The 27569-nt window shown below is 42.0% G+C and overlaps 1 protein-coding gene across 1 annotated transcript in view; it reads right to left on the bottom strand.

Annotated features, from left to right (window-relative positions):
- The window catches only part of Tmem182 (transmembrane protein 182), a 48741-nt gene that overhangs the window by 15898 nt on the left and 5274 nt on the right, over window positions 1–27569 (bottom strand). The gene's annotated exons all lie outside the window — the stretch shown is intronic.

The raw sequence follows: 27569 nt of genomic DNA, 5'->3' as shown, positions 1-27569 counted from the left end.
GAAGTGGGAATACTTAAAGATCTGCCCGGTGTGATCACAGATTGGTGATTCACACTAGCTATCCAAGGGCCACATGAAAGGTTACACATGAAACAGAAACACTGCCTCACCCCAGATATTTGTCCAATGGTGAGCCTCTGATTGCTTTCACCAAAAAAAAGCTGGCTTCTATTTAGACTGTGGCTCTCATGGGAACTATTCTTAAGACAATAAAAGTTACATCATTAAGAAAAGTTTGTATCAGAAGAAACTTTGTATCAGATATGTATGGAATATGGCTTTTATTAAATATTTGTATTAAAGGAAGTGTCAACATGAAGTTGCATGGGGGTCATTTATTCAAGGACAGACAGAGCTGAGGTACTGCATGTAGCTAGTGATTAATGGACTGTGGGGCTAGTGATTTACAGTAATCAAATGAAAAGGCATCCTAATGATCATTTTTGAGCTGGATAATTACCAATCTATTAAACAAATCCATCATTTCCCTAAGGCAAAAACACCAAAATGAGTTCTCTTTTGTATAAATGGGGGTGATCTCAGTGAGACATATTAGTCAAATTACAATATTCTTAAGGAAAATATAGAATTTTTATTGGGAAATAAAATGTATGTGTCTCAATCCTGCCTGCAAGGAATAAACATGTCAATCAACTGCCATCCTACAAAACAAAGGACAGGATTATAGAAAGCTGAGAAGAGGAGCCATCACAGTTTGGTGGGAAGAAAGGCTGCTGTTGGTTGGAGATGACTGAGCCCTGATTGCAGGGGTGGAAACATTAGTGTCCATCTCACTTTTCAATGCTGACCCCTTGGCCATAACTCCCAGGCCTGCTGTGATATGTATCTTGTAACTGTGGTTAGGCTTGCAAAATAATTGGTAGTCCAGAAACACAGTTCTCCTCCAAGTGCATCTGTGAACTTCTGCACCAGTGAGGCATAGCACCCAAGATCCAGAAGATGATCCATGCTTCGCATGGAGGAACCTGGAAAGGGAATCTTTGTTTTCCCAGCAGTGGGGGAATCTTCATTAAATATTTCCTTTTGGTTCCTGCTGTCTCTGCTGTATGGCAGAATTACAGAGATCTATACCATAATCCTGGAAGCTTAAGCTGGACTAGAACTCGATCTAGAAGTGAGAGGGGATAGAGGAAACTGCATAGGGGAGAGAGCTGGAAGACTGCAGTTCTTTGTTCCGACCTACACTAACATCAAGCTCACTCCTGATTTTTCAGGCCTAGATGCCCAAGGTAGTGTGACAAAGTCTCTGAGAAACAAAAGACACTGTGAAGTCTCCTGATCCCAGAGCCAGCCCCTAGGTAGGACACACCAAGAGCAGGACCCCAGGGCTTCTGAAAGCTCCTTTGATGTCAAAATTGCCACCACAAACATAAGGAACAGAATGAAAAGAATGATTTACTATTGAAATAATAGGATAATAAATAGGTCTATATTTTTAAAAAACATACAAAGTCTGAAAATTCAATATTCAAACATGTCTAGGTTACAAGCTAAAGTTATTTGATATACCAGGACCACGAAACCCTGACCAATGCTTTAGAGAACAGGCCATGAGCAAATAGAAAGCCACAGAATCATGTCTAAGTCCTTAGATTTCAAACTGGTATTAGGAGCACTGTGAACTGCAGGTAATGCTCTGGAAATGTAGAGGAGGAAAGGAAGAGTCTATAACAAATTAACTAAGCTGAATTTATGGATTTTCAGTAACAATTTTTGAAAATGTAAAATCCTGAGATATGCTTGAGAGGAGACTAGGAAGGGGAGAGTGGGTGGGTTGTGTGGTGAAGCAAATGGAATTTTCTAATACAAATGAGGAAGGGGAACACACACTGAGAAAAATAAATTGAGTTCCGGACACCATGTGATGGAATCAAAAGCTCTCATATATGTATCCATAGACACTCCTAAAGCAGAGGCAAGAGATTTTGGTATAGAAACGAAGTCGTTCACAAAGCAAAGTCGATCAATTCAACAAGTGTTGACAAATTTATAGACACAAGAAATTCCCAAGTTCATAAGGTCAAGGAAATTCTCTCAGACAGCTGAAAGTAAAGTGGCTAAAAAACTACAGATATCTTCAATATATTCGGAGAGAGAAAAATGTGTGCATGTCACATACAGGAGAGCAGTGACCACACTTCCTTATCAGGAAGAACAGAGAATAAAAGAATTATAATCTCAAAAAATAGAAATAATAAAAAAACCACAGTAGAACACCTCAAGTGCCAGAAGAAAAGACTGCCTAGCCTGAGATCCTGCATCTAGTGACAACGTCTCAGAGAAACAGATGAGAAATAAGGCAATTTGTGACCCAGGAATGGATCTTGAGGTCAAGATGATTCAAAACAAGACCATGCATGAAAAAATCAAACGTAAGAAAGGAAAATGTGATTAGTATCTGTGAATAGAGAAAACAATAATTTTCTTCTCTAAATTACTTAGGATGAATTTAAATATTAAAGTTTAAAATTATTGTCAGCAGGTGTTAAAAGAGATGACCCAGCAGTTAGGGTCACCAGCTGCTCTTTCAGAGGACCTGGGTTCCATTCCTAGCACCCATATCAAGTGGCTCACAACAGCTTCTGCAGATCTGAAACACTCTTCTGATCTCCTTAGGTACCTGCACATTTGAGGCATACACATAGATATAGAGAGAAAGGCAGACAACACACACACACACACACACACACACACACACACACACACACACACACCTTGAATCGATAGCTAGAGGTTCCTGAGCCACTGTCTCTTCTGTGAAACAAAGATGTATGTATCCACCAATGAGAGCTACTAGAAGGTCACACTACAGAGTTCGTGGTATATAAGATTATAAATGATGGTAAGGCTTCTTAAATGTTCCCAAGAAACATTTATGCACCCTTACTATATATGTATATAAAATAAATATACAAACAAGACATTTACTGACAATAAATTACTAGGAAGTTTATTATTTTTCTTATTTTAATAAATTGTTTTTTTATTTTACTTACCAACCACAGTTTCCTCTCCCTCCTCTATTCCCATTCCCTCACCTCACCTCCTATCTATCCCCCACCATCCATTCCTCCTCTGTCCAGAAAGGGGCAGGCCTCCCATGGGAGTCAATAAAGCACATCATACCATGTTGAGGAAAGACCAAGCTCCTCCCCCTGCATCAAGGCTGGGTGAAGCATCCCTGTATGGGGAATAGGTTCCAAAAAGCCAGCTCATGTGCCAGGGACAGGTCCTGATCCCACTGCTAGGGGCCCCACAAACAGACCAAGCTACACAACTGCCATCCACATGCAGAGAGACTAAGTCAGTCCCATGCAGGCTCCCTAGCTGTCAATCCAGAGTAGGACATTTATTTTTAAAAAATTCTTCAGGGGCTGATAATAAAGCTTAGTTGGTAGAGTGATTGCCTAGCATGCACAAAGCACTGGGTTTGATTCCCAGTGTAGCATAAACTGGGTGTGGTGGCATCTTCTTCTAATCCTAACACTTGGGAGGTAGAAGCAGGAGAATCAGAAGTTCAAGATCAAACATGGTTATATAGCAAGTTGAAGTACATAGTAATTTCATTCTAGAAGATTTGGATTAAAAACTACCAGCACTGATTGAACCTAACCTTGTTTCTCTGTAATGTTTCATGTTCATATCTATATATTCCCCTTTGTGTGGCATCTTTAGCTTTCCTTTGGACAGTACTCTGCTATTACTCATAGAGACAGAGAGTCACCACCTCATTAGAAACTGTCTAGCTCCTTAACAAGGGTGCAGGTAAAATGTAAGGCTACTCATAATGTCTTCCTGCTGTTCATAACCCATGCCACAAAGAGCACCAGCCACTGCACCCTCACATCTCAACAAACACCAAGGTACCCATGCCTTGAGTAGAACTAAAGAGACACATTCCAAACTAGCATAAGTAGGAAGCATAAGGAAACATTTATTAAGAACTTCTTAGGAAGGAACCATAAAAATTACCCCAAAGAATGGGACACTGAAGATCACTAAACAACATGGACAATTAATTCTACACAATAGTATGTGTTTGTGTGGGAATATGTGCATGTATGCCTGAGTGTGTCTATGCATGTGTGTCTGGGTGTGTGGGCTTGCATGTGTGCATGTACTTATGGGTATATCTGTGCACATATGTAAGTTACCACAGACAGGAATTTAATACCACAATTAGCATAAATTCTGAATTCCTATGTAAAGAAAAAAAAACACAAAATTCCAGGTACTTATTTTCTACTATGAATATGATAAAAAGGCACTAAAACCTCATTAATGTGAATGATGGTTGGCAAAATAAGCCCCAAGCTTTAATTGTGACTTGCTTTAGAGTAAATTCCATGCCTAGCATCCACACCTACTAGGAACCCCCAAGAAAACCCCTGAGGTTGCTGATAACCAGAAACCACCTGGTTTAGCAAATGCATGCTGAATGCTGCTTACATACAGAGTGCCCCAAATTGATAAGGAAAGACACAATCCTTTCATTCACAAGTTCATTACAGCTGGGAAAAGCATACTCATTGAACACTGTCATAAGTGCTCCAGTGGAGGCAGGCTTTAATATATACCATGGTGTCATTTCAAAGCTGAGCAATGGCAAGGAAAAAAAATACATTGTGGTTGGCCTTAATGTTTGTCTTACTGTTCCAGGCAGCAACAGATGGGGTCAGGGTCATTCTAACTGGAAGACGGGAGAATTCTGTGGGAGACATAAGAGAAAGCATCTCCTACAGATGCCATTCTGGTCGAATGAGACATGAGGGACCAGGAATGGCAGTGAGGCCAATATAACATTCCAAAGAGTTGGGCCTGTGTCTTCCCAGTGCTACAGAGTCCCTGAAGGTCATTAATCAATCATCAATGAAATGGGTACCAAAATACATGCAACTTGAAACTGATAGGAAAAAAGGATAGAACAAGTTATTGTAGCATTGCAAGTGGGGGTTCATGAGGGGCTGCCCTATAGCTGAACCACTGGAGTGGGAATGAAATAAACAGTGAAATCACCACTGTACAGGTAAGGAAGAACCAGCAAGAAAAATGAACGCCCTCCCTGTCTTTTACCCATATACCCACACAGTTCATTCTGTCAAGTTACAACTACCTTCTCCACACTTTATAACATTCTCATCTAGATAATAAGACTTCTTTTGTCCAGAGTACAGAGGGAGAAGTCAATCCAAATGACCACAATCTCAAGTCTACAGTGTTTTGTTATTCAGTTACACACACATATCCAGTTATAAATATTCTATCTGTAACTCAAAGATACCTGGTGTGCACTCTTCAAACCTTGCTCTGTGGCCTCAGATGGACACAGGGCGAGCCAAGTGAAACCTGTTCAGCACCACTCCAGGAGCCTCAAATGCTGCCAGCAGAGCCAAAGCAAATCCCACAGCCCCACCTCCCTCCAGCACAAACAGGGACTCAAGGATATGTTGCCGCAGCCTGAGGCAAGATGCTTGTCATGTAGTAATCCTGCCCTTCATCTCCTTGAACAGCTTGTCTTGGCAGTAACAAACAGGACTAAAAATACAGGAACATCTACCCCAAGGCAGGAGGACAGTCTGTACAATGTGTCCATTTCTATGCACTGATCCAGCTTAAGCAGCCACTCATCACAATCAATGGACTTTCTCAAGACTAAAGGTGCAGTGGGAGACCTGGTGAGTTTATTAATCTCCCTAGTGTAAAACTAGCCGAAGTGTCAAGGAGGGAGCATGCTGGGCAGGAGAGGCAAGGCTCCCCTTCCATTTTGGCTTGGGAAAGACTGTGTTTCTTCCAGAAGGGTAGAGAGTATTCAGGTATGAATGCATTCACACCTATTAACCCACTAATGCCTCTTAAAGAGATAGAAGGTGGAAATGGGGTCTTCTCCGCTGCTGAGACAGAGGACTTTGCAGAGTTATTGATGGTAATAGCAGTAGCTACAGTCATGGGACTGTCTGGTCCCCAACTTACAATGGTTTCACTTGAAATTTTCCAGATTTAACCAGGTGCTAAATGATCTGCAGTCAATAGACAATGAACTGATCTTTCCCCCAGGCTAGAGCTATGGATCATCTCTATTGAGTGTTTGCAGCACAAGCCAGCTGCAGTTTCCATTCAGATCTGTTGTCACAGAGAGAAATCAACCGGTACCTAAAGCTGGCCATGTTTCTGAACTAGGATGGTGAGCACGCCCTTTCAACAGAATGGCTTCATCAGGACACATCTCCTTGTAAGTAATGGAGTGTCTGTGATAGTACAGTACATCTTGGGAGCAGCAGCATCCAGAATGCTGTCATTTAGGGCAGTGAAGATTAAGACAGTGTGTACAAACTCCTGTGTTGTTCAATCCAAGAGACCACATGAGTGTCCTGGGATTACCCTTTAGCTCAAAGGAGGGCCAGTGTAATCATCAGGCTTCAAGGACTTTGCAAAGCTCTTTCTAGTCACAACGTTCCTCCTTGTGGTGAACTGCATGTCTGTGTCTTTCCTGCCCCATACCCAGGTGCTGAAGGTCTAACCCCAGACCCAATGAGAGATCATTGGAAGGTAGGGTCCTTTGGAAAGGAAATGGGTTTGGATGGGGTCATAAGGTCAGGGTCCTCTAATGGAATTAGTGACTTTATAAAATGAAGAAAACATATCTGATTCCTCTCTGCCAAGTGAGGAGAGTATAAGAAGACAACCAACTAAGAGAGGTCCTCTCTGGAACTCAGCCACACCTCACCCTGACTTCCTCCCTCCACAATAGCAGCAACAGACAGATCCCTGTTTCTTCAGCCACCAGTGTGTGGTTGATATATTGTGTACCCTAATAAACTTATCTGGGGATCAGAGAACAGAACAGCCACTAGATTAGACATAGAGGCCAGACAGTGGTGGCACACATGCCTTTAATCCTATCACTCAGGAGGCAGAAATCCATGTGGATCTCTGTGAGTTCAAGGTCACACTAAGAACAGCCAGGCATATTGGCATACACCTTTAATCCCAGAACTTGAGATCTCATGTCTTCACTTGGGAGGACACATGCCTTTAATCCCAGGAAGTGATGGCAGGAAGCAGAAAGGTATATAAGGTGTAAGGACCAGGAACTAGAAGCTTTTAAGCTTTTAGGCTTTTAGCAGCAGTTCACCTGAGATCCATTCAGATGAGGACACAGAGGCATTCAGTCTGAAGAAACAGGATCAGCTGAGGAATTTGCAAGGTGAGGTTGGCTGTGGTTTGTTCTACTTCTCTGATCTTTCAGCATTTACCCCAATATCTGGCTCCAGATTTTTCTATTAGTAAGACCTTTTAAGATTCATGTTACTCCAGTGTGGTATTTGTTACAGCAGCCTGACTGAAGGCACGACTTGCCCTCTAGAACCTGATCACCATCCTTCTCCCTTTGCAGGGACATAGCACGTTCCACCCTTGCCTGCACATAGAGCCAATGAGTAGGCCAAGAAGGAAAGGGGACAGATTCAAGAGATGGAATGCCCATCCTTAGTCATGTGACTTTGAGCCAATTTCCTGGCCTCTCCAGAAGTGGAGCCTTCCTTAATATGTGACAATAGTATTCCCTGTTTTCTGGTGCTGTCAGCTTGAAGCAGAACACCTGACCCGAGGACTCATTTATGTTCTTGATACATGCCAGTCTCTAGAACGAATACTCAGTGCTCCAGTCTCTCTGTGTGTACCCTCACCCTATCGGTGAGCCAGGAACTCCTTCCAGGGCAGAGACTGGGACTCGCTCATCTTTCTAACTCTAGTGGAAACTTTAGTTTGACATGAAATAGATGCTCAATAAAATATGAATGAGTAAATGATCATTAACTCTTCAGCTAATCTTCATTGGAGTCTCAAGATTAATGGGATATGCAGTGCTCATGGAACAGAGTGGAGCTAATTAGTTCAAAAGGAAATAAATCTACTGTCTAGACCTTTGTCACTGTGGCTGAATTTGCACTGGCAAGAAAGAGCCTCATGTAAAGGAAGAGCTGAGGAATCAAGGGAACAGATGCTAACACTTGGAGCCTTAGAGCTATGGCTTCTGTTTCCATGTTTCCTTGTTCCCACACACAGCAATGCATACCTATGAATCCAGAACAGGGAGGTTCGTAGGACCTCCTGTCTTGATTCCTACCCGACTCTGAACGCCTAAGGCAGGCCATATTCCCCACCCACTGATCTCCTTTACATTAAACAAAAAATATCTGATTGACCTCTAAGAAAAGACCCGGTGGCCTTCACAGCAAGGAATGAAGGGAATGTTTATAAAACTACTTTATTACACATTTTAAAACACAAAATTGTAATATCCTTGCCTCAAACTGTTGAGTACATCCTAGGAAATCACCAGCAGAGGCTCACTAGCAAGGATTCCTTTCTAAGTGTCCTGGGATTTTGGTATCAGATGATTTGATTCTACAAACATCTAATATTCTGAAAATCACATCTTTCCAGGGAACTTTGAGGCCCTCCATTAAGGAATAATTTTATAAATACAGAGTCATCTTCTTGGGATGTGACTCAAAGGTGTTTCTACCATTCAACCAAAGAGAACATTTTTTTGTTTTGTTTTGTTTGAGACAGGGTTTCTCTGTGTAGCTTTGTGCCTTTCCTGGAACTCACTCTGTAGCCCAGGCTGGCCTCAAACTCACAGAGATCTGCCTGCCTCTGCCTCCCCAGTGCTGGGATTAAAGGCGTGCACCACCACCTGCCCGGCCAAAGAGAACATTTTCAAAGAACTGCACAGTATTCAAATGCTTTGCTGTTTTCCTCTGTGTGCGTTGTAAGATCCACAACAAAAGAAGTGATCAGCAGCTACATGGAATTCCATTTTTGCAGTCACCAAACTGAAATTCTATCCTATGTCAGCTGTGGCAGGTAATCAATCACCAGCACGGCATTATATCATTGAAAAATGCCTAAAACGTAGAGAAATCCTCGATGGGCTGGCAGTCAGCGGCCAGCTGTGCCAAGGGTAGGTGTGACAGGTGGATGGGACATTACACAGACTATAGAAAGGGTGCCAGGCCCCATGTTAGCACATTGCTTAAGGCTTCTTGTGGAAAGTGACTCTGAGAAGGGGAGAGAGCAGGGACGGCTGGGAAGAAAGGAAGTCCTGAGACAACACAAGCAAGGGTGATGGAAAAGGAAGGCAGAAATAGAGCAGGGCCTTCCAGTGGCTTGGTATAAAGGTGCAGGACAATGGCAAGCCTGGTGCTAGAGAAAGGGATCCAGCGGGATCTAGTATCATTAAGAGATACTTACTGATGCTCCTCGTAGAGTGCAGTAGTTTTTCTAAGTAACAGTTCTGCCTCAAGTTGTAATGCCTTTCCCCCAGAAAGGGTTTTGTTTTTGTTTTTTTGTTTTTGTTTTTGTTTTGTTTTTTGGGTTGTTGTTGTTGTTGTTGTTGTTGTTGTTTTAATCATGAATTAACTATTTAAAACTTGGCTACAGAGCCCCTCTATGCATTGTTGTCAAAACCATCACGGAAACAGTTTGGTTTAGCATGAGAAAAACCATGCATAAAGAAAAGGCAAAAGTCTCACATCCCCTTTGCCTTTTAGAGAGCTTTATATTCCCTTGGAGGTGAAGTATTTTGAAATAAAACACCAAGAACCTTCATGGAAATGCAAGTGTCTTATGAAGAAAGCGAAATGAGCTGGAAGCCATTCCCAAGGAACTGAAGCTAACGATAAAGGACCATAGAGTTTCAGGAAGAAAGAAAAGTCAGGCAGAAGAGGCCTTGGCTTGCTGAGGTGGCATTTCGCCAGCCCCTGTGGCATGAGTCCACCAGCTGATGTCCCTGAAAGGGGCTGGCCAGTGCAGAAACAGGAGTGGGGTGGATTTGGATGTGGGCCACATGTGCAAGGAATGAGCCTAAGAGAAAGTAATGTATTGGTGAAATTATTAAGGCCACTCCACAAAGTTCAAAGGGAGGTTTATTTTGTGGGGTAACTTACAATTGAAGAGATAGGTAGGTTGCAGGGTCTGGGAAAGATGTAGCGTAGTCCAGCGGTGTTCTCTGAAGAACACCTCCACCGTCCAGGGTCCAGGAACCAAGAGAGCCCCCGCATCCAGAACTTGGGTCTTCAGTGACCTCTCTCAGCCCCGCCTTGTAGGTGTGACCATTACCTAAGCCTCAATGGGGATTGGAACTTCCAGGTCAAAGCTGGAATGGCTCCCCACTACAATAATGTAAGACAAGTGACTCTTATAACAAACAAGACAGCTGGGACATCTCAGACACCCACGTTTACTCCGTGACAAACTTTCTTACATTGTCTAGACACAGTTAACGAGCCTGTCATCCTAATATGAAGTGTTCGGGTAAGTTGATCGTTTTTAAGTAAAAGGGACTCAGAGAGCAGCACACGCCACTGCAGGGGACTCCTGTCATAACTCCCTGCCTGTTAAATGTGTGGAGCCACCAAGGAACAAAACAATTTCTTCTAGTTCCTTCCTAGAATTTTCACTTCTCTAAGCTCTTACAACAAGAAGAAATCATAATTTTGCCAGAGCACATGGATAGGGTTTCTTCACACACAATAGTCCTGTATTTACGTCCCATTCAACATCCTGAAGACAATCATTTTGTAATCCAGTGTCTATTATGCAGGCTCCACCGACTTTTGTTCCCTGCTATGGGGTGTTTCTCCAAAGCCACTGAATTTGTCTAAAAAACCATTTACTTCTCCTCCCCTGGAATTCATCTCAGGCCCTCATTCTCCTCATCCTTTGCAGAAAAAGCACACAGAATTTCTAAATCATGCTGGGCTGCTGGGGAATTGCACATTTCTCTTGCTCCCTTGCATTCATGGGCTCAGTATGTCCATCTTTTCTTCCACTTAATCTTCTGTCAATTTATATCACCAAACATTCAAGGAGCTGAGGAAGGCCTTTCCTGTGATCCCCACAGTGAACTCAGAATCCTGATTTCCCCACTAAGCAAGAAGCATGCTCCCAGACCTTCAAAGTCAGCCTTTACTAACTACAATCAGAAGGACCTGCCAGGCATCTGCCCTTTCTCAGGGGTGGATCCTAAGGGATGCAATGGAAATATGCAGTGGCAGCCTTGGCTCACTCTCCTCTCCCTCACTGGCTTTCCTGACACTACTTGTCACTACTTGTCATGCGCTCCTCAGAAGCCAGCCTCCCTGGCTTTCTATTTCTTCTCATAAAGAGGGTGAAGCAGCAGCCTCAGAGGTCACCTCCAGCTCTTCTCTATAGAGTCCCAGCAAGCGCACTATCAACGCACCCCTTTGTAAAAGATCTATGTACACTGAAGATCCAACTCGCGGCTGGAAAGAAGCAGCTGTCTCAAACTGCTCATTTGGAGAGCGGAGAAACTCATGTTTCAATGGAGAAAACCATTGCAAAGATCCAGCCCAGGATTCCCACAGCTTCTCCCTGCACATTTGCAGAGCTTGCTTTCCACACTTATCTGCTGTGAAAGGACACATTTTTGGAAGACTTCCTTCCCTAGCTGCTGGACACCACGAGCTGTTAGAGCAAACACCCTCTGATTGTGGAACAACTGCTGTTGCTCTGGAAACAAACGAACAAGTTGACTTTCACAAGTATCCCACAGGACATCAACAGCCCTAAAGTGAAAAGACCGTGGATGCAAACATAGCCTTGGCCATGGACTGATAATGTCGTGGTGGCGCACATCTTTAATCCCAGCACTCAGAAGGCAGAGCCAGGAGGATCTCTGTGAGTTCCAGGCCAGCCTGGTCTACAGAGCAATATCTAAGACAGGCACTAAAAAAACTACACAGAGAAACCCTGTGTCAAAAAAACAAACAAAAAAAGAGGCAATGGCTTAAAAAAATGCTGGTAAACCCACTTTAGATAAGGCAAGCCCATTTTAAAATACTTGTATTACATCTCAGCTTCCTTTTATCTCAGCACCACAAACTAATTTGTGAAGAGTAGAAATATAGCAAAAGATAGAGCAACATGGATTCACTATACCAAAACTAAGAAGTAAAAATAGAGAACTTACTGAATCATCTAAATTAATCAATACATGTATGAAAGTCTTTATCATTATGAGGAACACACAAATGGTTTTCCTTACAATGTTATAGAGAACTGAAGTTTCCTAGTTTTAAGCCACACCCATACGGATGATTCTAAAGATACATCAGACTGTGGAGAGTTAGAATATTGCAGATGGGTGGCCAAATCTTTCATGAGTTATCTATAGTAGCCATATATCACCTGCTTCTGTATCTAATCTAACACCCTCTCTACTATTATGTAAAAAATTATTTTTAATATACTCATTTAGCAGATCAGTAGCTTCCCCCAATCCAAAAGCGAAGAATGTCACCATTATTATCGGAAACCTATATTCTTCTGTAACCTTATTACATGAAGTTCCGCCAATCTATTTGGGAAGTACCTTGATTTATTATTTTCTTTTGTTCTATGACTACAAACATGCATGTAATCCACCCCGAGGGGAGAACATGGTGTCCAGAACCAGCTGAATCCATGTTCTTGGGCCACTTTTATTCATTCTTGGAGCACAGTTAATTACCATTTATTCTATCAGGAAGGAGAGCTTGTTCATGTTGATATTAATTATGAAGCAAGTAATAGGCATGGAAGAGGCTGATAATTCAGTAGCATTTCTGTGGCTGCTGACTGGCTACTTCAAGTGCCATCTTGAGGCAACTGAGATTCTTATATAACACACAAAGGTACAGCAGATGGGCCAGCATGAGCACTGCATGTCAGGTAGCTTCATGTATGTTTCTGTTGCTCTATAAACTGTAATGAGAAAGGAAATAGATGCTTTTAATCCCAGCACTCAGGAGGCAGAGGCAGACAGATCTCCGTGAGTTTGAGACCAGCCTGATCTACAGACCAAGTTCCAAGACAGCCAAGGCTACATCAAGAAACCCTATCTTGAAAAACTAAAGGGGAAAAAAAGCAAAAAAGTTTTATAAATAAAAACTAAAAACCTTCTGTGTCTTTTTTTTTTAACATATTACCAGTGTTAATAGGCTTCTACATGCAGATAAAATGAAAGAAGAATGTAAGTAACTAATTACTAAGAAAGTAAGATGGTATCACTTTGGCACCTTTTGTTTTGTGCATTTTTGCATTTTCCAATTATTGCTAGCTTCTCAAGGTCAGAGGCCTTGGAATTCCAACAGTACTCATGTTTATTATGTTTTATGAAACTACAATAAGGACTAGAGGCTTAGAGACTGCTCTTCATAAAAAGCACTAAATCCTCACTGGATCCTGACGACCCATGATGGGTAGCCATATGCATTTCTGCCTTCCTTTTGAATCTGTCTCCTTTGCCCCTTTAGACTCTGAGTCAGATTTCTACTCACCTAGAAATTTAGGTATGCCAGTCACCTAAGGGGCATGCACTAAAGATGATAATCCTCTACCTTCAAGGCTGAAGATGTCAAGAGAAGTAGTTACTTCTAAGATGTGAGGGGCCATTATAATCAACAGTTTCAATTGCCAGTTTTATGATATTCTGGTCCAGATCATGGGCCACATGCAGAAGCCTCCAGTGATTGTCCTAAGCCTGAGTCCAGCTATCCCCATTCTGCCTTTCTGGATGCTTCTTTTCTCTGAGTCATTCTGTCCTGCAGTCACCTGAATGGATGGATAAATGTCCTGTGACAAATCAAAATTCCTCACCAGGTAGCAGCAAGTGTCTTACTGAAGACAAGCCACTCTCTGACCCACCCTGGCACCACAATCAGGCAGACTGTCGCCTGACCAAGATGACTAGCTCTGCAAGCCCCTGACCCTCACAACATCACCCTAAAACTTGGCTAGTCTTCCCAAGAAATGGACTTCCAGTCATAACTCTGCTGCTTTTCTCCTATGCTAAGAAGAAATAACTTTTCTGTCTTTATCATCTTCTCCTCAATTGGCTTTTGGGGACTAGTTAGCTGTTGCTGGCTCATTAGAACACCCAGAATTGGGCCTCTGGGCTGAGTGCAGTTAGTGGGCCTGACTAAAAGAAATACAAGGTAAGCCATTTCATTGAACAGTCTTTGCTGTTGCCCTGAACAAGATGCTAAGCTCCAAGGTTCACACTGTCAGTTCCCTGGGCTGGTCCCTGCTCCTCTCTCTGATTTCATCAATGGAACATCTTAGGGCTGTCCCTACACTGACCTGCTGTCCCTCTGTCCTCATTCTGCAAAGAGCTCCCTCTTGTTTTGAAGCTTTAAAGCTACCTTCATACAATGATTGCTAAATATGTATTTCCTGCCTTTAACCCCGGACTCCCATCCCAAAGCTGAGATAACATCCACTTAGCATGCTCAAATGCTTGCAAAGCTTACCCAGCCTTCCTCACCCCCAGAACTTACATCTTTCCAGTTGCTAAGGACTAAAAAGCGTTATCACTCAGTGTCCTTTCTGTTACATCCCACATCTAATCTATCAGTAAATCCTGCCAGCTGTCACTGCATGATATTCTGGTCCAGATCATGGGCCACATGCAGAAGCCTCCAGTGATTGTCCTAAACCTGAGTCCAGCCATCTCCATTCTGCCTTTCTGGCTGCTTCTTTTCTCTGAGACATTCTGTCCTACAGTCACTTGAATGGATGGATAAATGACCTGTGACAAATCAAAATTCCTCACCAGGTAACAGCAACCTTCTGCTTCCAAGAAGATGAGGTAAACACGCGTCTTTCTATTCTTCCTGTCAGGCACAACTAAACACCCTGGAAATCACATGTAAAATGAGCGATCAAAAGATCCATAAAGGTAGACAGCAGAAGGCAGGCAAGCTAGGGACACTGGGACTCAAGGAACAGCCCAGTGATTAGTTGCCAAGGTTTTCTCATTGTCCTGCATGCCCCAAAATTGGAGTCAAGAAGTTGCACAGACTGAGTAAAAAAAAAAAAAAAAAAACAAAGACACCCTACTCAAAAGACTACACAAGCAATTGTGCAGCTCATCCAAACAAGCCTTCTACGTTGGCCAAATGCTAGAGGAAAAGCAGAGAAGCTCAAGAGTCCCTTCCACCAAACACCATGGCAGAGATGTTATCTCAGCTCATCTACTCTGCATCCAAGAAGTCCAGACATTTATTTATCCCCTCCAAGTGGCAGTGAAACCACCCTCCACGATAACCATGGAGAGCATGTCGGGTGTCAGGACTTCTCATCATCCGAGATGAAGCATAACTTTTCCTATCAGAATGGAGTTATGGGAGGCCTACCAGAGAGGCAGAACATTCACTATCTTGCTGCCCACTTCTCCCAAACCCTTCCGTTGTGGAAGGTTGTGGATGGCATTGCAATGTGGCCTCACACAGCCAGGACAGAGTCAGAGGAAGCAAATGTGAGACCAGACCCTCACTATCTGTCAGCAGAACAAGACACATACACATACAGGTGTCACAGGTTAGGGAAGGAGAAGCTTAGAGACCACCTCCAATGGGTGCAAATGAAGCCATGCTTTCCCTCTTCAGAGTAGTATCAAGAATATCTGACTCAAATGACAATTTTAAACAAGGTCCACAATCATATAATAGTCTATTTACTGATTCAATTCCTATTTAAGCATCCTCAGTAATGCAAAAGATCAGGGAAATTGCGGCATTAATGAAAAGCAGAGTCCTTAGACACCAATGCCATGGTGCAGAGGTTTGTTATCTGATCAGGGCTTTGAAGCCGTTGCTATGGAAACACTTCGGGAACAAATGTGAAAATCCCTGAACCAAATAAAAACTGGATGGTACAATAAGCATTTTAAAATGAAAACTGAGTCACCTGAAATAACTAAAACAAGAACAATCAGCAAACATGTTAAACAGCAGGATGAAGAGAGGGAAGGAAACCATCCACAAGCTTTGAATGCAGTAACAGAAATCCCCTCATCTGTACAAGCCTGGAGACTGACTTACAAAGATAATCAGAAACTAAAAGAGCTGTGGAACCATGACAAAATATGAAGGATGTATGTCTTCTGTGTCTCGAAGGTTAAATGAAATAGGACCAGGCTGAAAAACCACTCAAAGATATGATTGCTCAAAGTTTTCAAAGTCACCAGAAGATGTAAAGGTACAGATTAAAGTAGCCAAAAACAGCCCAAGCAGCATAAAGAAAAAAAAAATCAGAGCAAAACTGTAACAACAGCAGCAAACTTCTGGCACGTGCCAGGAGGCAATGAAAGGTACCGCTGAGACAGTGATGGGGGAGATAACTCCTTACGTAGACAGAAAAATGATAACAGTGAATATCTGTCACAAGCAAGAGGGTTGGGAGCACCGGGCATGTAACCCCGAAAGATTAAAAACTCTGAACTTCAGACTTAACACCTAGAATGAGGACAGTGTCGGGCAATGAAAGGGACACCACCACACTAGCAGATACCTGAAAATAGTGGAATCTGTCACCACCAGAATTGGTCAAAACCACAGAGGGAATCTTCTGTATAAAAACAAAACAACAGTGCTCTATCCAGAATAATAATAAGACCAATCATAAAAATATGAGTGAGTACTATACCTATTCTTTCTTCTCTTGAATTTTCTTAGCCATGTTTGATGATAAAAGATTTTGTAAAGTAACTTAGCACATGTGACTCTCAGGATATGTGGAACTTGAGAGATAATTGTCCTTGCCATAAGGTAAAGGAATATAAAGAAAATAAAGTTTTCTGCTGCCAGTTTCACACTTGGCTATGACAACATATTTCAGGTAGATAATGAGTAATGACCATAGAGGCATACAAACAGGTCAATTGAAAACCACTAGAGGCTGAGCGGTGGTGGCACACGCCTTTAATCCCAGCACTTGGACAGCAAAGCTAGGTGGATCTCTGTGAGTTCAAGGCCAGCCAAGGCTACAGAGTGAGTTCTAGGAAAGGGGCAAAGCTACACAGAGAAACGTTGTCTCGGGAAAAAAAGTAAGACAGAAAGAGAGAGAGAGAGAGAGAGAGGGAGGGAGGGAGGGAGGGAGGGAGGGAGGGAGGAAGGAAGGAAGGAAGGGAAAAAGAAAGAAAGAGAGAGAAAAGAAACGAAACGAAAAGAAAAGAAAAGAAAACCACTAGAGGCTGAAGACATATAGCTCAGTAGTTAAGAGTACTTGCTGTTCCTCCAGAAAATCCAAGTTTAGTTCCCAGCACCTTTGTTGAGTAGTTCACAACCACCTGTAAATTCAGCTCCACATGATCCTACTTCATTTGATTGCCTCTGCAAGGTTGCAAACACACGTATATGTGGCATATATTTACACATGCATACACGTAAATAAAAAGAAAATTTAATGCTACTGTAAATAAGCCTAGTGTAAATGTCTTTATTGGGGTTCAGGGAGATGGGACTTAGTACACGGAGCACAAGGAGTTTACAGGACAGTAAAACAACTCTAAATCACATAGTAATGATGGTGTTGGGCATAATACATTTGCCCAACCTCATAGAATACATAAACATAAAATATAAACTTTAATTAAAATGATAGGCTTTAATTACTAATGATGTGCATATTGCAACAAATGTGCCTTGCTATGGAATGCAATAGGAGATATTCTATAGATTCCCACTCACTTTTCTGTAAATATGACACCACTCTACAAATACCTTATTAAATATCTATATACTAGCAATGAACATATGAAATTGAAATGTATATCATTCTTGGCACCCTGGTAATACAGCCAGGAGGATCATAAGTTTGAGGCCTCACTGGGCTACATAGAAAGCTCAGGACCAGCTTGGGCTACAGAGTGAACACAAGACTATCCTGCACTGAACAGTGAGATTCTGTTTCAAAAAAATCTAAAGGCTGAGGATGGAGTTCAATGGTGGGACACTTGTAACATGCATAAGGCTCTGGTATAGTATTGGCAGAGAAATGTGTATACAGATGAATGAACCAGAATCCATGATTCAGAAGACCCAACCAAGAACATCCAACAAAATTTTTACACCAATGCAAAGACTAGATGGAGGAAGGACAGTATTTCTAACAAGGAGAACTGAAACAATTGTTCATCCACTGTCAAATAATCAGCCCCAGACAGCAGCTCAAAATGTATCATGACTTCATTGCAAATTTGAAAATGTTCTGCTAATAAAAGAAAACATGAAATTCCCCAAGATCTAAAGACTAGTCCTTAAACATGACACTAGAATCATGGTCTTTAAAATTAAATCATTAAGTTTAGTTTAATCAAAATCTATCACCTTTATCTTACAGAAGTTCCTATATATCCCATTAAAATAAATAATTTATACAACAGAAAATATTTAGAAAGATCTAACCAATAAATAACTCATATTTTAAACAATAAAATAGTTCCAACATCCAATGGCAAAAGGCAAATAACCCAGCTGGAAATGGGGGGAAACAGAAAGACAGCTTGCAGGTGGAGACATGTGGGTAGTGCATCCCAGCACATGGGACACTAAGGACATGACAGTTAGGGACAGAGAGGATTATGTGGCTATTAGAATGTTCAAAGTCAAAACTAGTAGCAAAGTGTCGATGAGGATACAGAGACCCTGTTCCTCACCACACTGCTTCTGAGCTTGTGAAATGGCACAGCTGCACATATGGGAAAAGAGTTTGGTAGCTTCTGAGAAACCTGAACCTTCATCAGCTATGGTATGCACTCCTAAGGTCATGGCACTGAAGCTGAGACAAAAGAATATTAAGTTTGAAGCCAGCCTGGACAGCATTCTGAAGCCCTATAGCCAAAACAAAATTAAAAAAAAAAAAAACATAATCTTTCACTTACTATATGGTCATTGTACTACTGGTCTAAAAGTGTTTAACCATGCAAAATAATATACATTCTTTTTAATCAACCCAAACTCAATATATCCCAAATGCCTTGAAGTTGAATATTGATTAAACAAAGTACTTAGCAATAAGAAGGAGTGAACTATTGATGCATGCAATTATTGGATGAATATCAAGGGCACAAGCATTAAATAAATGAAGCAAGTGTCAGTTTATATACTGTATGAATTCCTTTAATAATATTGAAATGATAAAAACATAGTGATATATAGCATATTAGCATTAGCGAATGCTAAGGGGCTGGGATGATTAGAGATAAAAGACTGAAGGAGCAACAGGGTGAAGAACCTCATAGGGATAGAATGTTCCTGGATGGTGATTGTGGGTGGTGATCACACCATGCAGATCTACTCATGTGAAAAATAATGATATTAACACACCAAGTCTATCTGTCTATGTCCATTTCCTGGACTGGATTTGCACTATTCCAGTGGAAGATGCTAATGAGGAAGGAAGTCAAGTTGGAGGAAAGAGGCAGCCTCTGTTATCCTTGAGATTGCCTGTGGTAGTATAGAATCTGTACAGAGATGTGTACTGATGTGTTTATCGTAGAAAATACATAATGTTTGGAATTTGTTTTAAAATAGTACTGTGGTCGTTTGAATAAGAATGGCCTAAACAGGTTCATGTTTGAATGCTTGGTCCCCTGTTGGTAGAACTGTTTGGGAAGGATTACGAGGCGTGGCCTTTGGGAAGAGGTATGCCACTGGGGGTGGTCATTTTGAGTTAACTCTCTCTGCTTCTGATGTCCATATCAAGATATTAATTAGCTTTCAGTTGTTCCTGCTGCCATATCTTTGCTCTGTCATCATGGACTCCAACCCTCTGAAACCATAACCTCAAATTAAACACTGTCTTTTGTAAGTTGCCTTGCTCATGGTATTTTTATCACATCAATAGAAAGTAATTAGCACACACTGGATTGTTTCTAGAGAGGGACCAAACACAATAATTATCAAAGCGGGGCAATGGCAACCTATCTATGGTCATTGTACTAGTTCTTTGTAAATATCTGAAAATGGTCAATAAATAAAACAGTGGCATATGCCTGTAATCCTAGCACTCCAGAGATGGAGGCAGGAAGATAGGGAGTTAAAGGTCATTCTCGAATTCATAGGAAGTTTGAGGACAGCGTGAGCTCCATGAAAATCTACAAACAAATTAAAATAATGAAATTCTAAAATATAACCAAAATCCACCATCACAGACTGATATTTTAAGTTATACAGCTTTCCAAACACAAAGATTTTGTTGTTGATGACGATGTTTTATTTGGTTTCCTTTTCTTTTTATGAGATGTTCATTTAAAAGATGCAATTAATGTCTGTTAAATGGTCAGCATAGGGCTATGCAAGAATTAGACATGTGTTCACATCTTAGTATTCTGCTCCTAATGCTCTAAAATATAGAAACCTTCCTAACTAGGTCACTGAGCTCAGTTATATCTTTCAACTGTTTGTAGAACTGGAAAGTCTTTAACCTTGTAAGTCTATAGATATATGTCTTCACTCCTTCTTCTGAAGCAAGCATCCTCTCCATGCCCATTCTCTCACCCCATGCAGTACTGGTCTTCCCATGATGGCCTCACGCGCTCTCATCCAACTGGCTCTCTCTTGTTCTATGTACTTCACATATGCTCTGGCCTTGGTCCTGTTTCTTCTTTCTGAAAGGCATTTCTCTGGGGACAGGCCACTCACAGGCTTTATTATTATTATTATTATTATTATTATTATTTTAATTTATTTTACATACCAACCACAATTTCCTCTCCTTCCTCTCTTCCTGTTCTCTCCCCACCTTTTCTTTACTCCCTCTGCCCTCCATTCCTCAGAAAGAGTAAGGCCTTGGGAGTCAACAAAGCATAGCATATCAAGTTGAGGCAGGACCAAGCTCCTCCCCACTGCATCAAGGCTGAGCGAGGCATCCCACCATAGGGAAGAGGTTCTAAAAAGCCAGCTCAGCCGGGCGGTGGTGGCACACACCTGTAATCCCAGCACTCGGGAGGAGGCAGAGCCAGGCGGATCTCTGTGAGTTCAAGGCCAGCCTGGTCTACAAAGTGAGTTCCAGGAAAGGCACAAAGCTACACAGAGAAACCCTGTCTTGAAAAACAAAAAAGAAAAACAAAACAAAACAACAAGAACAACAACAACAACAACAAGCCAGCTCATCCACCAGGGACAGGTTCTGGTCCTACTGCTAGGGGTGCCACAATCACTCCAAGCTACACAACTGCCACCCACATACAGAGGTGCCTAGGTCAGTCCCATGTAGGCTCCCTAGCTGTCAGTCTAGAGTCAGACCCTCAGCATCTTTCCCATCTCCACTCAGAGATTACTGTCTCAGTGGCTTTCTCCCAACTGCATGAGTTATTAACCATCTCTTCAGGTCTATTCACCTCTAACTCCTCCACATTTTTTGACTTCTCCATAGGACCTGTCATTATGAGATAGATTGACATGTAATGACCTATTCATATACCGGCCCACCCCCTTCACTAGAATGAGAAAGATTTCTTTTGTTTTTGTTGCTTTGTCCCTAAAACCACCAGAACCTACACAAAAGTGTCTGACACATAATAACATGTCTTCAACAAACATTTTGCTGAATGAATTTCAACCAATATTACCAGATAATGAGTGCCAGATTTTAGCCAGGACACATGGCAAAACTATTAAATGATGTTGCTACTAGCAGAGTGGTGATTGAGATGACAACAATAAAAATGTGCTCTATCTGGAAACTCGACTAAATTTCCAATGTGAACACACACATGTGGGACAGCAGGACAGGAAACATTCAACTAGGGAGAAGCTATGAGGTATGCGTATGGCATGATGGTGTCCTACTCTGGGAGTTCTGAACAGGGATAGCATCATAGGAATACCTGACATTTGTTGAATAATGATCTGACAACTGTTTTTGCTAAGTACTTATGCTATTATCTCTACTCATTTTACTCACAGCTGTATGAAGTGGTTTCTATTTTTATGGCCATTTTACAAAGCAGTGTGTAAAAGAAGCCACCGTGCGTACTCTTAGCTCAAGCACGGTGCCAGAGACTAGGCACTGGCTAGAAGCTGGGCTTGTAACTCCCACAGAAGCTGGCTGCATGCCAGTCCCTATGTGACACCTTCTCTGTGCAGCCTGGATCTAGTCCCCAAAGGAGGCACTTAGGGCCATGGAAACATTTCAGCTGCCCAGGAGAACCCATTCCAGCTGAGCCCTCCTTTTCCCATTGCTTAGAACTTATATTCCCCAACCACCTGTACAATCTTTTATGTCCATCTGAGTTCTGCTCTGAGAAATTCTGTTTCTGTGTTTTGTTTTTCATTTAGTGTTGCCTTATGTGTACATCTATGAGAACAAGGATTCCAGGCTTATCCTGAAGCATTCAGAATAGTGCTGGGTATACTGTAGGCACTTAGTAATTAAAAAAAAAAATTGTTCCAGGTAATACTTTGATACTGTCTTCAAAGGAAAGGCCCCAAACTGGGAAGAGAAGCAATAACATTTAAAGATAAGAGGCCTAGGTGAGCTCTCTGTTCTCTTTGGGGGTGCATATTCTGATGAAGGAAGACAAAAGGGGAGTAACCATTACCACGTGGTTGTGGGCTGGGGTCTGCAGCCAGGCAGCATGCAGGAAGGATGAGCGTACAGCACTCAACCTTGCATCAAAATATTCAGGAGACAGGCAATAACTTCAAGGGAATATGAATAAGAACAAAATTGTAGATGTCCAGTGCAGACACAAAACACATCTATTCATTCTTTCCAAACAACACAGCACAGTGAATATTGATAAACCTGTTTCACATTAGAATTATAAGTCACTAGGAAATCATTTAAAGGATATGGAGTGATGTGCATCATTTCTTTGAAGGGAAAAAAAAGACGTGATTTCATATAAAGGACTTGAGTAACCATGGATATTGGTGTCCATGAGGTGGGTCCTGGAACCAATGTTCCCATATTATTGAGGAACAAATATGATTCCAAAAAGCTTATGCCTTGGGCTGGAAGTGTTGGGAACAGATGCCTAAAAGTCCCCAGAGATCTTGTCAGAAGACAATTCGTGTGTGTGCCAACCCCACCTCCACTGCCCAGGATACTTGTCAATATCTAGAGACAATTATTATTATTATTATTATTATTATTATTATTATTATTATTATTATTAGATTTTCTATTCATTTTACATACGAACCACAGATTCCCCTGTCCTCCCTCCTCCCATCCCCTAGTCTTCCTCCCAACCCACCCCCCATTCCCACCCCCTCCAAGGCAAGGTCTCCCATTGGGAATCAGCAGAGCCTGGTACATTCAGTTGTGGCAGGTCCAAGCCCATCCTCCCTGCACCAACACTGCACAAAGTGTCTCACCATAAGCAATAGGCTCCAAAAAGCTGCCTCATACACTAGGGATGGGTTCAGATCCCACTGCCTGGGGGCCCCCTAAACAGAGACAATTTGTAATGGTCACAAGTGAGAGGTCCCTACTGAAATCTAGTGGGTAGAAGCCAGGTTTCTTATAAACCATCTAGCGATGCACCAGATAGTCTCCACAGAAAAGAATCAGCCAGCCCTCAATACAAAGATGCCAAGATTGAAAAACCCAGCTGTGCCACTCATCTTGAGAAGGGGATTCCACTTGTGAGCACAGCAGGCATTTTTTTTTTTCAGATATACATAGAGCCTAGATAGAGCCTGTCCTCCCAAAAGAAAGTCAGGCTACACTGATGTCTGAGTCTTATTTTTCAGAAAGCAATCACCTCCCAATCTGAGGAACATATGAATAAATCACAGGTAATGCAAAATAGCTTCCTCTCAAAGAATAAATTTTAACTACAACTTTGATGCTGGGTCCTGGATATGCACAGCTGATTCTATCCTCAGGGGCAACTGTGTGGAGAAGCTCAGTGTAGGGTTGTGGGAGTATTACTCACACCAAATCCACTTAGAGCCTGTGTTTGGATGGGGGTTGGAGGCTCACATGAAAGATCAGCTGTTAACCAGGTACTTCAGAAACCCTTGAAATTTATGATGAATCTGTGGTCATGGCTGTGTGGGGCCAGATGTTTGAATGAATAGCAGAAATTCAAGTTGATGTTAACATACTTCCAAATTCTAAGTACTTTGCATTATGGGAGAATAATGATAAATACACTTTCTATTCAATTTTGCAGTGTATATTTTTTCTACTTGGGTAAATTGAAGTGTTTAAAATATTTGTTAGATTTAGAGTAACATCTAAAATTTACATCTATGAATGTGCAGAAAATTAATAAATAAATCAGAGATACATCAGAAAGTTGATCTACAAGTGGAGGATGGGAGAGACATCCTGATGAGATAATGAGATACCAAGGATTTGCCACTGTATCTCCTAAATACTTGAAGCAGTTACCTTAACTCCACCCGAACTGAATTTGTTCCTGTGCTAGATCAAAGAGTCAAATGCCAGGACATTTATCTCTAAATGCTATTTTGCTTCATGCTGCACAGTAAAATGAGCTTGTATGTGTGGTTGTTTTTGTAAAGCCTCTCCGTCATTCTCTTCTTTTGGTGGCTACTCCAAGGCCCAGTGTTGGCTAACTGCATGGCTCTCGACTTTCTTACTGCACATGCCATACCAATCCTTGGCAGGTTCTGCATTCCCAGAACTCTGAGCCCCACCCCTTTACGAGGGACAAGGCTTCCTAAGCTGTCCCTTGGGAGAGGGAAGAGGAAGGGCCAGCCTAGAATGGGATTTGGCTCTCGGGTGGATTAGGAGGTGATAAAATGTTCAGGAACTGGAAATGAGTTCCCCAGGGCAGGTGAGAAGGGCATTACCAAAAAAAGAGCCCCAGGTTCAGTCTCAGAATGGGCAATGGATCAGAATGCTCTGTAGAGCAGAGGTCTGGACATCCAGGGTGGAGCTAGCAGGGCAGGCAGGGTGAGGAGAAGAAGGCCTCAGAAGTAGCAATCTTGATGGGTATCTACAGCATCCCTTGGTGGGGAGGGGTTGTTCCAGTCACTTGAACAGCTGCATCATTAGCTCCTGATCCAGTTCCTTCCTGTGCCTCTTGATCCCCTTTTGTCCTGCTCTCTTCATTAGAGACCACACCTCCCTGTTCTCCCCTCCTCCTGGCTCCTTCAACAGGGCACTATATTAATCATGAATGTGTCTGCAATTATGCTGCCCCCTGCTTCTTGCCCTATGTACAGATTACACATAGTGCTTGTGATTATTTTCTGAAAGATTGCTCATGATATCAAAACTCTCTCCCAGCCTTTCTCACCACTAACTGCTGTACTAATCAATGCCTTTTAGGAAAAAGTGCTTCCAGCGACTTACTTCCAAACTGGATCCCCCATCAGCTCAAACAGAATACATCTAATCCCCCCCCCCAAAATGCCACCTCTTCCACTTCCTAAAATGCCCCCTCCTCTCTATCCTCATATGCTGTCCCTATCACACTTTCTTAATTGAAAGTCATGTGGTGTCCAGGACTAGTGGGCAGGCACCTAGTCACACAACCTAACAGCAAAAACAATGAAAATCTCTTTCTATATCTTGACCCACTATCCACAGGCCTGGAACTATAACCTGAAGAATTAACGAAATCACAATAAATTTTACATACATATAATTGTTTTTCATCTACAGGCAGTGGCAAATGCTTAAATTTTTGAGAAATCTTTAGGTAAAAATATGGGGAAATGTGAGCTAGCATGAAACCAGGGGTGAATATTTACCTTAGTATTTATATTGCATAAAACCATGTAGCATACAAGCATGTGAAAAGGACTAGAAAGGAAAAATAATGTCAAAGGGCACATTGGCAGGAGGCAAACACCATATTGCTTTCTGTGTATATTATTTAAATTGTATCACATCTTTTCTTCTGGTCATCCTAGAGCCCCCCAGCTTTCTTTTATTTGGTGACCAAAGTCCATAACTTAATCATGTTGGTTTTTCCTTTGCAGAGTTCTCCTACATACTTTTTCTACCCTGGTGATTTTTTCAGCAGGATGCCATCAGCCCCATGGGATGAATTCTTTCAGCTGGCTCACAAAAACCCTCACCTCCTGCCTTTCTTTCTTATCCTCCTCTGCTACAGTGGCTAGAAAAGCCCAAAGCTCTATGTCCCCACCTTGGGAACACACAGCAGTTTGATAAATAAGGATTGACCAGGAATCCACAAGCAGATTCTTGGCACAGTTGGCTGATGTGAGCAAAATAGGAAGTGACAGATACATGTCTGCTTGCAAAGGAGAGGGAAACCCTGGCTCCCACACAGTATCATCACAACAGCAACCTCGATCTTCTTGTTGCATGCGGACATTTAAAGCGCAGCCTTAGAATGGATCTCTTCTGTCTTTCTGCTGCTAGTTTCCCAGGATCTACTTCAGTTTACATTTTACATGAGAACAGAAGAGGCAAGACTGGAATAGAATACTCAATACATAAACACCGACAATGAGGCTAAGGACAGCTGATGGCTGGAAACTATGCTGGAGACTGAGAAGTACAAAGAAGAGAAAAAGCAATATGAGAGGCATCTGGTCTATTTAATAAAGAGGCAAAGCAATATGCATCTACAGATGCTTAGACATCAGCATCCATATACAGGAAGGTATAATGATGAAGTGGGTACTCTACAGTCCTGAGCTAAACAGAAGAGACTCCCATTCTGTGGAGCTTAGGACAGAGCTGCAGTGAAATACGTTCAAGAAATGAGTACACAGGTAAACACGAAAATTGTGTATTTTCAATGAAACAGTTCAAGAATGTTGTTAAACGGGGGGGGGGGGGGGTGCTGGCCTAGTCCATGTGCACATAGATCTGTCAAGGAAAGTCTTCCTCCAAATTCTTTGATCCTGCCTCTGTGTTAGAGAATGGGGGGCATGGGGTGAAAAACAGTAGTGCACAGGGCAGAGAGAGGCAAGGATAACACAGAATTCAAAAGTCCAGGAACCAGCCCATACACATATTCTGAGGAACTAGCCCATACTCATATTCTATTGAACTCACCAAGAAAACTTGAAATTGTGCTCAATATAATGATGATGCTTAATTAGAAAACAGGAGGTGGGTGTGGTAGGTATATGTGTAATTCTATCACTTAGAAGAATGAAGCGGGGGAGGATCGCCAGTTCCAGGCCAGCATAGGCTGCATAATAAAGCCTGTAAAACACACACACAGAGAGAGAGAGAGAGAGAGAGAGAGAGAGAGAGAGAGAGAAAGAGAGAGAGAGAGAGAGAGAGAACAAAAAGATAGAGGAGAAGGAAGGAAGGAAGGGAGAAGGGGAGAGAGGAAAAAAGAAGGAAGAAATGGACAAAGGAAGGGAGGGGGAAAGAGAGGGAGGGAGGGAGGGAGGGAGGGAGGGAGCCAGTGTGTAATCCTGTGATAGTGTGTAAGCTTAGAATCTAAAGGCCATGAGTTCTAGCCCCCACAACACCAAGAAAGAAGAAAACCAAGTCTGTCGTTCGTTTTTTTTTCCACCTAAAAATAACTAAAGTGGTTTATTACTGAAAGTATTTGATTGATTCACTGATGATTGTACATGCTAGGAAAATGCTCTACCACTGAGCTATGTCTCCAGCTTCTAAATGTGAGTTTGATATAAAGTCATTCTCCACAAAATTATAAGCATTTCCCAGTTACAAAGCACTACACTGATTTCTAGAAACATCAATATGAATAAAAACGAAAATAAAAAATAAAAGTAGACTAGTCTGTTCTGTGCTACTGTGAATCTGGAAGAAGCTGAGGG

Source organism: Onychomys torridus, chromosome 18, assembly GCF_903995425.1.
Source record: "Onychomys torridus chromosome 18, mOncTor1.1, whole genome shotgun sequence".
NCBI classification, from domain to species: Eukaryota; Metazoa; Chordata; class Mammalia; order Rodentia; family Cricetidae; genus Onychomys; species Onychomys torridus.
Note: the sequence above shows the minus strand (reverse complement) of the source record. Positions and strands in the feature narration are given on the sequence as shown.